Consider the following 12,014-nt stretch of genomic DNA (forward strand, 5'->3'; position numbering starts at 1 on the left):
CAATTCCTTCTAGCTACCTTTACTTAGCACCAATGCACACATTGTGTAGTCTTTCCTGTAGAGCATGAAAAGAAACAGCGACTCCAGGGAGCATAAATATTCCAGGACAGGAGAGAATATTCTGTCCCCATCATACACTCTTAAATCTGTTTAGTTTTAGTTTTGATGGTTTTGGCTTTGGTTGGTTGGTTGGTTTGTTGTTTCCCCCCCACCCCAGGAGGCACAATCAATTCTGCAGAATAAGGACAGAAAGGCGGAACAGAAAATTATGTGCATTATGATGGGGAAAGGAGATGGTTACTAGCAGCCCTGTGAGGGAGTTAACAAGCACAGGTTCCAAGATGATGTGCATGAAAGGGAACATAAAATCAGGGTTAAAGCAAAGTCACCTCAACTGCAATTGCATGTAGGCAAGGACGTGCCTACAAGGCACCATTATGGGAAAACCAACCAGCATGCCAGTGTGCTCCTCTGAAGCACACTCATGCATGCAGTGTGAGCAGTGAACATGAGGAATTAATTAGAGATCTCTGTGCAGTTGCAGGGCTATGGTCTTTTTGGGATCAGAGACATGGAATGGCCTGCAAGGCTGGAGTGCTCCAAATGGAGGGATTCAGGCTCTTAAGAAGGATAGATTGGGAAGATGAGGAGGAGGAGGAGTTGCTCTCTGTGTGACAGGACAGCTTGAGTGCATAGAGCCTTGCCTGTGGATGGGTGATGAGCCAACTGAGCACCTATGGGTAAGGACTATAAAGCTGACCAGCATGGATAACATTGTAGTGAGTATCTGCTATAGGCCACCTGACTAGGAAGAACAAGTGGATGAGGCCTTCTACTGACAGCTGCAAGTAGCTTGATATTCCCAGCCCCTCATCCCCTTGGGGGAACTGTCAAGCACCCTGATGGATGCTGGAGAAACACCACAGTAGGGCATCCAGGTGATTCTTGGAGCACATCAATATCAAATTCCTCACCAAAGCAATAGCAGAGCCAACAGAGAGAGATGCTATGCTGGATCTCACGCTTAGTAACTGCATTGGGCAGCATCCTCTGTCCAGACAAAGATGCCTATTCAGGATGATAGAAGCAGGAACAAATATAAAAGAAACAATGTTATAAGACAAAAGTTTCCATTCAAGCCTGATGATTCAGGCAAGGATTGAACACTGGTAAATAAGACCAAACAAGTCACAGACTGGCTGTCCATAAAATACATCCACATGAGTCACCTGCTTTGCTCATTCAGATGAGAAACACATCAGTAAAAACTCTCAGGTGTCGAACAGAGGAGCCAAGTCATTGTGCCTTTTCTATGACCTTGATTTGGCTTTTTTTTTTGCATGAGTTTCTCTGTGGGCTTGTTCATGCTGGCAAGACAGGAGGTGAAAATGCTCTTTGCTCCTAGCTGGATTTACACCAGCAGACTAGAGATCAGTATCTTTGAAATTAACCCATGTGTTAATCACCTGTTTGAGTGGTGTTTGAAAAAGTGAACCCAGCTCATTGATGCTACTAATTCTGAAGCCAACCTGATCCTGAAATCATGCATTTTAATTTGTTTTCTTATCCTCCCTTCAACAACATTCTGAGATTTTGGACATAAATAAAGAATATTTTCACAGTATCACCAAGGTTGGAAGAGACCTCAAAGATCATCGAGTCCAACCTGTCACCACAGACCTCAGGACTAAACCATGGCACCAAGTGCCACATCCAATCCCCTCTTGAACACCTCCAGGGACGGTGACTCCGCCACCTCCCTGGGCAGCACATTCCCATGACGAATGACTCTCAGTGAAGAACTTTCTCCTCACCTCCAGACTAAACTTCCTCTGGCGCAGCTTGAGACTGTGTCCCCTTGTTCTGGTGCTGGTTGCCTGGGAGAAGAGACCAACCCCTTCCTGGCTACAACCTCCCTTCAGGTAGCTGTAGAGAGCAATGAGGTCACCCCTGAGCCTCCTCTTCTCCAGGCTAAACAACCCCAGCTCCCTCAGCCTCTCCTCACAGGGCTGTGCTCAAGGCCTCTCCCCAGCCTTGTTGCCCTTCTCTGGACACGTTCAAGAGTCTCAATGTCCTTCCTAAACTGAGGGGCCCAGAACTGGACACAGGACTCAAGGTGTGGCCTAACCAATGCAGAGTACAGGGGCACAATGTTCATCAGTTCTGTATATAGTTACAAGAGGGAAAGACTGCCTGAAAAGAGACTGTGCACTGCATATCATTTTAAGGAGGGAAAAGTATGGCATGCAGAGTGAGGGCAAGATTATTAAGAAGAAAAAGCTGTAAAAGAACCATCAAAATTCAGCTTTCACTTCTGGGTTTGTTTTTTTTTATCATAAATTTAAATTTTCAAACACTGTTATGAAAATCTCAGGCAGGTTTGAAGAAAGGTTTTGTGGAAGGAGAAAAATATGTGGAAGGCAATAACAATTGCTGTCCTTATAGAAGGTGAGAAAAATCAGTGTTCTGAAACCCCAGCATGTGGATATAAGCCTTTCATCCGGAGCACTGCAGAGCTACAGGCTGGGGTCAGAGTGGCTGGAGAGCAGCCAGGTGGAGAGGGACCTGGGGGGTACTGGTCAATGGCAGGCTGAACATGAGCCTGCAGTGTGCCCAGGCAGCCAGGAGGGCCAATGGCATCCTGGCCTGCCCCAGGAACAGTGTGGCCAGCAGGAGCAGGGAGGTCACTCTGCCCCTGTACACTGCACTGGTTAGGCCACACCTTGAGTCCTGTGTCCAGTTCTGGGCCCCTCAGGTTAGGAAAGATGTTGACTTGCTGGAGCGTGTCCAGAGAAGGGCAACAAAGCTGGTGAGGGGTTTGGAACACAGCCCTGTGAGGAGAGACTGAGGGAGCTGTGGTTGCTTAGCCTGGAGAAGAGGAGACTCAGGGGAGACCTTCTTGCTCTTTACAACTACCGGAAGGGAGGTTGTAGACAGGCAGAGGTTGGTCTCTTCTCCCAGGCAGCCAGCACCAGAACAAGAGGACACAGTCTCAGGCTGCACCAGGGGAAGTTTAGTTTGGATGTTAGGAAGAAGTTCTACACAGAGAGAGTGATTGCCCATTGGAATGGGCTGCCTGGGGAGGTGGTGGAGTCGCCGTCATTGGAGGTGTTCAGGAGGAGACTTGATGGGGTGCTTGGTGCCATGTGTTAGTTGTTTAGGTGGGTTGGATTGGTTGATGGGTTGGATGTGATGATCTTGAAGGTCTCTTCCAACCTGGTCTATTCTATTCTATTCTATTCTATTCTATTCTATTCTATTCTATTCTATTCTAATGAGCCTCTAGAATCATGGTTTAGCCTCCTTTTCAACCACATTAGGAGGTAAATAAGAAAAAATACTACTCATGAGGGTTTTCTAACCCTGCTGCCTTTGCACAGAACCCAGCTGCTTGAGGTGCTCCAAGATGGAGATCAGCAATCCCTCATTCTCTCCTTTGCAATGAACCCCTTAAACTCTGAACAGCCTGCCAGAGGCATGCTTGGCATCTGTGGGCCCTGAATGTGCCTCAGATGTTGTGGTGAATACTGCAACAGTCACAGAACAGTTACTAAAGAGCAGCAAACAACTGGGGTGGCAAATCTGTTTTTTTAAGCCTCCAGCTCTTTCTGTGAAGGCTCTGACAGTGGCTGCACTGCTACTAAAGGACCAGGAAACATTGCTGGATTTGAAAAACTTCCCTGTTGGCTTTACTTGCTGTGGCTTGTCACAGAGGATTAAACTCCCTGCTTTCCCCCACTCTATCAGCTCCCCAGGACAGATCTGCACCTTATTTGCTCAGTGTTGCCTTCTCTTCTCCACTTCAGCAATGCTCACATAGCAAATTCATGCCTAATCTCTTCTACTGATTTTATCTTAAAACAGAAAACTAAAGCAAAGGAAAGTAAAGGCAATAAAAGGCCACACCAGGTATTAACAAAGTGAAGTGGCAGCTGAGCAGCAATGCTGACCAACTGGCAGGGTGAAGGGAGGTGGTGGAGTCACCAGCCCTGGAGGTGTTCAAGAGGGGATTGGATGTGGCACTTGGTGCCATGGTCTAGTCATGAGGTCTGTGGTGACAGGCTGGACTCGATGATCTTTGAGGTCTCTTCCAGCCTTGGTGATACTGTGAAGAATGAAACAGCAGAGAGTCTGCAGCCCTGCCCCAGACTGGAAGATGACGATTTCCCTTTCAACAGCCTGTTGAAAAAGTCTGTCAGTGACCTGCAGCCCAAAAGAAAACCCTAAGAGCCAGTGCTGGCACTGCAGGCAGCACCACCAGCAGCTGCCACTGAACATGGGCTCCAGAACACCACGGAAAATTCTCTGCTGCTCTGTCACATGCTCACTCCCTTAGTTCCTGCTGCCAAGGTACACAACCCAGCAGAGAGCAGGGGGTGAAGCCTGAGCCTGACAGGCTGAGAGGTAAACAGGAGAGAAGGGGGTGCATGGCTGGAGGTGGCAGTATGGGGAATGGGGCTCAGCAAAGGAAACAGAAGGACGATTCAAGACCCTTGAGAGCGTTTGCACAAAGTGCCTCTGAAACTTGAGAAGCAGCACAGTAGAAAGCATGACAGAGCTTGTCTGAAAGACACACAGAAAGCCATGGCGACTAGTGCAGAAGTTGGCAGCTCGTTAATGATGAAAGGCAACGAGTAGGGTGGGGATAAATAACAGAGAGCCTTGAAAACTGGGGCATCTAGCCAATATTTAATGTAACTAGAAAAGCATATGGCTAGAAGAGGGAGGAAAAGAGAGAGTAAGTGGATCATATGTTGTCAACCCAACTGCAAGAAATAAGATTTTAGGACAAGTGCCCAACAGAGCTATCTTGTAATTAAATCAAAGACAGCAGTGTCATGGGGATAGCATCTGGCAGGCTCTATAACCATTTTAGCACAATCTTTTGACAGGACAGCACAGCTTTGCCAGCTGAGCCCTGGCAGCAGAGAAAACTGTGATCATGGCTACCTGCCAGAGGAATGATGCTCACTGCCCCACACCAGCAAAAGCCCTGTGCTGGTTCTGCTCACACCTCGGCAAGGAATCTGTGCCAGCAGCCTGCCAGCTTAGACGGGTGATGGTTGGGCAGGCACTCTGCTTCTACACTGCCTATGTTGCAGTGCACTCTCTTGTTCCAAGTCAGAAGTGGGGGCTTTGAAAAGTATCACTAGCATCTGCTCACCACAAATGTATCTGCACTACCCAAATGGAAGAGCACTTGGGTATCTGTTTCTCCCAGTCTCACTTTTTCTCCTAGTTCTTCTTCACCCATTCACAGCTTGGGAAAAGAAAAACTAAAATAGCAAGACCTTCAGCAAGCAGTCAGCTATTCTGCTTCAGAATAGAATAGAATAGAATAGAATAGAATAGAATAGAATAGAATAGAATAGAATAGAATAGAATAGAATAGAATAGAATAGAATAGAATAGAATAATAGACCAGGTTGGAAGAGACCTTCAAGATCATCACATCCAACCCATCAACCAATCCAACACCACCTAAACAGCTAACCCATGGCACCAAGCCCCCTGTCAAGTCTCCTCCTGAACACCTCCAGTGATGGTGACTCCACCACCTCCCCAGGCAGCCCATTCCAATGGGCAATCACTCTCTCTGTGTAGAACTTCTTCCTAACATCCAAACTAAACTTCCCCTGGTGCAGCCTGAGACTGTGTCCTCTTGTTCTGGTGCTGCCTGCCTGGGAGAAGAGACCAACCTCTGCCTGTCTACAACCTCCCTTCCGGTAGTTGTAAAGAGCAAGAAGGTCTCCCCTGAGTCTCCTCTTCTCCAGGCTAAGCAGCCCCAGCTCCCTCAGTCTCTCCTCATAGGGCTGTGTTCCAAACCCCTCCCCAGCTTTGTTGCTCTTCTCTGGACTCGTTCCAGCAACTCAACCTCCTTCCTAAACTGAGGGGCCCAGAACTGGACACAGTACTCGAGGTGTGGCCTAACCAATGCAGTGTACAGGGGCAGAATAACCTCCCTGCTCCTGCTGGCCACACTGTTCCTGATGCAGGCCAGGATGCCATTGGCCCTCTTGGCTGCCTGGGCACACTGCAGGCTCATGTTCATCCTACCATCAACCAGCACCCCCAGATCCCTCTCTGCCTGGCTGCTCTCCAGCCACTCTGACCCCATGCTACACAATTTCTCTGCAAATTTTGGATGTGATGAAGCCCATCCCATTTCTCCTTGACCTTTGCTCCTCCTCCCATGGACTCTTACTAGTGAATCTCAGAGACCTCTTCACAGCTCAGCTCCCATTCCTTGTGAGAAATGCAGTGGTTTCTGCCACTCTGCTCTGCTCTTGGTTCCAAAAGAGACCATGAAGAAAACCTAAGAGGCCAGGCCTAGTGATGGTTACCAAGTCTAACAGTTTCAAAATAACCTCTGGTTTAGAATGCCCCTGAACAGCAGGTGTTGAGAAGATATCAAGGGGGAAGAGCACTTTGATTGTGCCCTATTGATTATACTGTGGTCCTAATCATCCCACATTGACTAAGTATTGCCTGAAATGACATTTGATTAGACTCAGCAGGGCAGCTCTGCTGGCAGCCCTTCCCCACCTAAAAGAGGAATGCTGCTTCTCCTTCCTTGGATGGAAGGAGAGCTGGAGAGCTCCCCAACAGAGAGGGACCTGGGGGTACTGATCGACAGCTGCCTGAACATGAGCCAGCAGTGTGCCCAGGGGGCCAAGAAGGCCAATGGCATCCTGGCCTGCATTAGGAATAGTGTGGCCAGCAGGAGCAGGGAAGTCATTGTGCCCCTGGACTCTGCATTGGTTAGGCCACACCTTGAGTCCTGTGTCCAGTTCTGGGCCCCTCAGTTTAAGAAGGACATTGAGACACTTGAAATGTGTCCAGAGAAGGGCAACAAGGCTGGGGAGAGGCCTTGAGCACAGCCCTGTGAGGAGAGGCTGAGGGAGCTGGGGTTGTTTAGCCTGGAGAAGAGGAGACTCAGGGGTGACCTCATTGCCCTCTACAACTACCTGAAAGGGGATTGTAGCCAGGAAGGGGCTGGTCTCTTCTCTCTAGCAACCTGCACCAGAACAAGAGGACACAGTCTCAAGCTGTGCCAGGGGAGGTTTAGATTCAAGGTGAGGAGAAAGTTCTTCACGGAGAGAGTCATTAATCATTGGAATGTGCTGCCCAGGGAGGTGGTGGAGTCACCATCCCTGGAGGGGTTCAAGAGGGGATTGGATGTGGCACTTGGTGCCATGGTCTAGTCATGAGGTCTGTGTTGATAGGTTGGACTTGATGATCCTCGAGGTCTCTTCCAACCTTAGTGATACTGTGTGATACTGTGATAAGAGATTCCCCTGGCAAAACGTCTGACAGTCTAACTGCCTTCCCCACCTAGCACCTTTGTTTCCCCACTGGACAGATTTGCAGGTGTTACAGGTCCCTCCCGTTGGGAGGCTGCTAGAAAATCTAATATTTTTCTTCCTCACCACACAATTTTACTGTGAAACTTTTGGTCCCTTGACAGAAAAGTGATAAATCAATCTCTTGCAGCCTGGTCAGATAAGAAAGTAAAGCATCTCTGTCCCACACAGGAAATCCTTACTCTTTCAGAGATCCTAACAGGTTTTCTGCTGTTTTAAATTAATCCCAAATCAATTTAAAGACCAAAAAGAACTGTTCTGAAATAACTCCTGTCCATACAACCCATTTACCAGCTACAGGAGTCTCTGTGTTTAATTTGTGGAAACCAAATGCAGTGTTCACATCTGATGCCAGTTAGTTCTGTAGCCTCTGCTATGGCCCACAGCAAGAAATTTCACCTTAAGTGTTCATAGCACAGCCTAGGTTGGAAGGGATCTTACAGATCATCTACTCCAACCTCCCCCGCCATGGGCAGGAACATCTCTCAAACAGAGTTGGCTGCTCAAGGCCTTATCCAGCCTGGTCTTGAACACCCCCAGGGAGAAGGTATCCACAACCTCCTAGGGCAGCCTATTCCAGAGTCCCACCACCCTCACACTGAAGAAATTCTTCCCAAGATCCAGTCTAAACCTACTCTCCCCTCAGCTTAAAACCATGCCCTCTTGTCCTGTTGCTAGATGTCCTCATGAAAAGTCCCCCTCTAGCCTTCCTGTAGGATCTCTTCAGGTATTAGAAGGCAGCTACAAGGTCCCTACAGTGTCTTTTCTAGGCTCCCTCAGCTTGCCCTCATAGCAGAGCTGTTCCAGCCCTTAGACCATCTTTGTAGCCCTCTTCTGGACTCATTCCAATAGCTCTATGAGGAGAGGCTGAGGGAGCTGGGGTTGCTTAGCCTGGAGAAGAGGAGGCTCAGGGGAGACCTTATTGCTGTCTACAACTACCTGAAGGGAGGTTGTAGACTGGCAGGGGCTGGTCTCTTCTCCCAGGCAACCAGCACCAGAACAAGAGGACACAGTCTCAAGCTGTGCCAGGGGAGGTTCAGACTGGATGTTAGGAAGAAATTCTACACAGAGAGTGGTCACCCAATGGAATGTGCTGCTCAGGGAGGTGGTGGAGTCACCATCACTGGAGGTGTTTAGGAGGAGACTTGATGGGGCACTTGGTTGCATGGTTTAGTTGATTAGGTGGTGTTGGATGACAGGCTGGATGTGATGATCTTGAAGGTCTCTTCCAACCTGGTTGATTCTATTCTATTCTATGTCCTTCTTACAATGGGACATCAAAACTGAACACAGTATTCAAGGTGAGTCTCACTGGAACAGAGCAAAGGGGAAGAATCACCTCTCTTGACCTGATGGCCACACTCCTCTTGATGCAGCCCAGGACACGATTTGCCTTCCAGGCTACATGAGTGCACTGCTGGCTCACATTGACCTTCTCATCAATCAATACACCCAAGTCTCTTTCTTCAGAGCTACTCTCAACCCACTCTGCATCTAGCCTGGATTTGTGCCTGGGATTGGCCTGGCCCAGATGCAGGACCTTGTGCTTTGTTCTACTATTACAAATAAGTGCTGCTCTTTGATTAAATTATATTTTGTCTTAGATTTATTCATGTCTGGAGGTAAAGTTTGGCATCAAGACAAAAAGGACAGAACAAGAGGACGCAGTATCAGGCTGCACCAGGGGAGGTTTAGGCTGGATGTTAGGAAGAAGTTCTATACAGAGAGAGTGATTGCCCATTGGAATGGGCTGCCTGGGGAGGTGGTGGAGTCACCATCATTGGAGGTGTTCAGGAGGAGACTTGACAGGGTGCTTGGTGCCATGGGTTAGTTGTTTAGGTGGGTTGGATTGGTTGATGGGTTGGATGTGATGATCTTGAAGGTCTCTTCCAACCTGGTCTATTCTATTCTGTTCTATGCATTCAGCATGCAAGCCACTAGCTCCTTCCCTCCTTCCACAACCATGCAAGCAAAACGATTTCTCTCACATCCACCTATTGCAATGTTATTCATTCCACACCAAGAGAAACCCCTCAAGCAACTCATCTTTTTCTATCCTTGCTCAGTGTGAGAGTTAAAAAAGCAGCTGGAATTGTAACAACAGCCTCCCATTAAAGGAGATGGACCAAATCATGCAGCTCAGTGCACTTTCAAAGCATTCCTCACCAGGTCTTGATCCTGTGTGTGTCTGTTTCTCCTCACTGACAGGTACTTCAATAGACACAGTAGCTTTGTCTCAAATCTTTTGAGCAATCTAATTTCAACCACAGGAGCAGAGCCACCAGATTTTCTAAATGCTGAGCCTTCAAATTATTGTTTGTTTATGGAGACAAGTACCAAGTAAGGTATCATCATCAGTTTTACATGAATTGCTTTATTTAAGAACCTAGAGTTTCCTGAAGTGGTTGACTTTCTGGATGAGGTGCATGCTGTAGCCATTTATTACTTCTCTTTTTTCACAAGAGAGATCAAACAACCTCCTGCCTGTTCCTCAAGGTGATGCTTTTGGATCTGCTTGCCCAACTGGATGGTTACCATACCTCCCTGCCATGGCTGAATGCTGCCTTGCCTCCCTGACTTTGACAAATCAATTCTTGAATACTGAATGGCTTTCTGCAGCACCATGTTGGTCTCTTCCCAGGATTAATTTATTGCTGAGCCTGAAAATCAAAGAGTAGGAATATGCACACACATGCATATTGTTCTACAATGAAGTACAGCTGTGTTAGCACAAAGTTGGACCAAAAAGCTGGTGAAGGCTTTTGGAGAAGAGTGCTTATGAGACAGCACTGAGCTGTGGGAGTTGCTCAGTATACTCAGTAGCAACATTCCCCTCTCCTGAGCTCTGGGGACTGGGCAAACAAATCACAAGACTACCAGTAGAGCAAGTGAAGCCAGGGCCTGCTTCAGAAGAACAGGTCCCAGTTTTGTATGTCAATCTTTGAGGCAGTACCTTTTGTTCTCCTTGCTCCTCAGGCACTGCAGCCCTGGCATCAGTAGATCCTCCCATCCGATCCCAGCACCTCAGACCTTACTTTCTCTGAGCCCCACACTCCTCCATCGCAGAGGGAAAAGGACACAGGACAAAGGGACAGTTGGAAAGGATGTTCAAGAAACAACACTGCTGTGCCTCCTTCCTGTTTTCTGCTATTGCCACCTTGCCAAAGCACAGAGCTCAAGAGAGTAAGTGCAGCAAAGCAGTACAGCTCAGACCCCACTTCATCTTTGGTGTTTTAGAAAGCCCTTAGTCAGCCAAAGTCAGAAATGCTTTCATGCAGTACTCACCCTGTCCTCTGGCAGCCTGCTCTGCTCCTCAGCTTGCTTCTCCTTTCAAAACTGAGGTTCAGATCACATTTGATATCTAGTTTCAGTCTTGACAAAGTCCCATTTCAGTCCAGCCCTACTTTAACACCTGAACAAACATCAGATTTTCAGCGGTGGCCACCAACTACCATCACCAACAAGTCAGGACAAAAACATTCAGGTACTTTTCGTTAGTTGAGACCTAATATTTGTAAAAACAGCCTGGGATATCTTAAAATCTTTTATGAATGAACAGGACTTATTCTCTACCTCCCAAGTTAAGGTAGCATCATTGTTCCCCTTGAAAAGCAAAGGAAACTAATACACCGTATAAACACACAAGCTGTGACTGAAAGAAGAATTCATTTCAAGGTGGAAGTTAATGAGCAGGAACAAAGGAAAACAAAGCAACCTTCAGAATTTAAATGCTAATTTTATAGTTGTAACTTGTGGCTAGGAACCAGGCACCAGCAAGCCCGTCAGGAGTGCTTACTTACAGTGTGGTAGATTACAGCAGACCCCCTTATGCATCACTGCTCAGACAGCAGGATCAGAGGGATTATCCAGGCTGTCTCTGCCCAGCATTCAAAACTTCAGCTTGTGGCAGTTTACAAAGACCTCAGTTTTACTTTCCAGTAAATAACATAAAATAATCACCATGGGAACAGTCCTGCCTTGTGACTTCGAAATTCAGGTCACCTGTGAGTGAAAATGTTCTTCAGGAGGACTCTCTCCAGTTCCCAGCGCCACCCACAGAGTCTTCCCATCCCCTACAACAGAGGCTAAACAGACCATTACGTAATATTTGGGACTCTATGTTTTCAGGCTTCGGGGCACTCATCCTTCCAAGTGTTTTGAGACACAATCCATCATTTTTCTACCCTCAGCACTCTTGTCTGCCTCTGGAAGAGTACCAGCAGCAACGGAAGTAAAACTCCATAATCAACTGATCCTGACTCAATTGAAACTGGCTGCTTTGTATTTGAAATTCATCTAGTCTCTTTCAGGGGAAAATGGCATTTGTTCAAATGTTCAAATCTACCTAAAGAGTGGAAAAACAGTTTGCCTTCACGGTCCATAACACTTCCAAGGGGCGAGCTTCATGACACGAATCATTATGCCCAAATATTTTCATGACCAGTTAAGTCTTCAAGAGCAAGTATGAGGGAAAAAACATAGACCAACAAAGACTACAAGTCTTTCTCAGTTTTAGTGTTTATGCTGTATATGATCTGCTTTTCTGGTCACACAGATCAGGGTTTTTTCCCAAATCAAGGAAACCTCCAATATTAAACTCACTGTTGAGCTTGTGTTTGTGCTAAGTGCAGCCAGAAAAGCCACTTACAT

General features: G+C 47.3%; 1 protein-coding gene across 2 annotated transcripts in view; it reads right to left on the bottom strand.

The window, feature by feature from the left end:
* The window catches only part of LOC137452755 (carbohydrate sulfotransferase 8-like), a 75,660-nt gene that overhangs the window by 62,129 nt on the left and 1,517 nt on the right, over window positions 1-12,014 (bottom strand). The window contains exon 2 of one of the 2 annotated variants that reach the window (XM_068161427.1): window positions 10,650-10,776. The gene's annotated coding sequence lies outside the window, so the exon portion shown is untranslated. Of the gene's footprint in view, window positions 1-10,649; window positions 10,777-11,164; window positions 11,182-12,014 lie in introns of those variants that run through there. The other variant, XM_068161428.1, reaches the window with a different exon arrangement.

The sequence above is a fragment of the Melanerpes formicivorus genome, unplaced genomic scaffold (genome assembly GCF_026170545.1).
Source record: "Melanerpes formicivorus ecotype bairdi unplaced genomic scaffold, bMelFor1.0.p_v2 SCAF_58, whole genome shotgun sequence".
In the NCBI taxonomy this organism is placed as follows: Eukaryota; Metazoa; Chordata; class Aves; order Piciformes; family Picidae; genus Melanerpes; species Melanerpes formicivorus.